Below are 1,531 nucleotides of genomic sequence, written 5' to 3' on the forward strand. Positions count from 1 at the left end.
AAAAAAATTAAGCTTAAAATTGCATTTCTGAGTATTTCTTTATTCACATTGTTGTGAATCAGCAGCAAAAATGCAGTTTTAAACATTTGTGATGTAAAAAATTCACTGGGCGGGCCACAAGCTTCTTGCTCCACTCTATTCTGATGCCTCCACTCGCAGACAAATAAATCCATGTACCTCTTTGTTTTCCTCGTCTGACTGTGAATCTGGCTCAGAACAGCTGGATGGCTCTGATATTGTTTGCCAATTTTGTTGCGCCGCTAATGTTAGCTTGAAGGATGATGGGAAGTGGGGGCGGGGTCACTTTGCTTCAACAGTCCTGCTCACAACTCAAGACACAAGTTTTTTTTTTATTTTGGCAAAAAACTGTGTTCCTAGTTAAAAGACCACTGGGAATGCTTCGAAAATAGATCAAAAGATGATTGGAGTAGGACTCTAGTGAAGCCTATTACATTACAGACCTGATATAAAAATTTATTAATTCCAATACAGTCTCCCAACTGTATCTTTTAATGCAAAATGAATTTGCTTTTTAGGTTTTAATTTCCCCGACCCAACTATTTTAAGCCCAATTGCAACCATTAAAAAGAAAATCTATTAAATCAGTTTGATAAAATAGGACGACATTTTTTTGTTTAATTTTATTTTTATTGGATAAAAGAATCCATAAACCTTTCCGCCATTTAAAATTGTAGCAAGAAAATTTATCTAGTTGGCAATTGGAAATAAAAAAAACATAAATAAATAACATCTTTCAGACAATACTTTATCAAGTTTAATATAACTTAAGTATATGTGTCCTCCTTATCCTCAAAAGCTGATTGTGTCCACAGAGAGAGTTATGGTTTCATTTTCCAGCACCACTCACCATCAAGCAGTGATTTGAAGCCGAGGCCACTCATGGTGTGTAAAATCCTGACCTTACAGGGAATCGAAAATTAAATAAACTTCTTATCCAAGACAGTAATTTTGTGAGTAGCCTGAAATCCTTAAGATTACAGACTCTTGGCTCTCCAAAGGTTCCAGACAGATCACCATAAATGGGGCCCAGTGATAGTAAACAGTACTTAGGAGCGATGCTGCTGCTGTGGCCTAATATGGAGAGGTAAATGAAGCTTTTGTTGCTGCTGGCACATAACAGCAGGGCTTCAGGAACAATATTTACATTGTTTTTTTTTCCATGACCTTGAAATAATATGACATTATTGTTTAGTTCTTGTGGAAAAAAAACAACTTGCTGCTGATATTTTTGTGTCCTAAGTTCTGTTTAAAACTGTCTTTTAAAAGCTGTCTTACGTGTTGCCATGGAGATGTTGGAGATTGTTATCCTTAATTGATTGTGCATTTATAATTTTAGATCTTCATATGTTCTGGCTCGTTACCAAATAAGGTTCTCTAAAGGATGAAGTTTTTCTGCTGCTATATTGAGCATCAGAGACAGGCATGGAAAGTTCCCTGTCAGCCTCTCCATCCTCTTTGTTTATTAAACTTCTGTTGCTCTCTGTGAACATAACTTTATGAATATACTTTC

This window comes from Oryzias melastigma, linkage group LG3, assembly GCF_002922805.2.
Source record: "Oryzias melastigma strain HK-1 linkage group LG3, ASM292280v2, whole genome shotgun sequence".
NCBI lineage: Eukaryota > Metazoa > Chordata > Actinopteri > Beloniformes > Adrianichthyidae > Oryzias > Oryzias melastigma.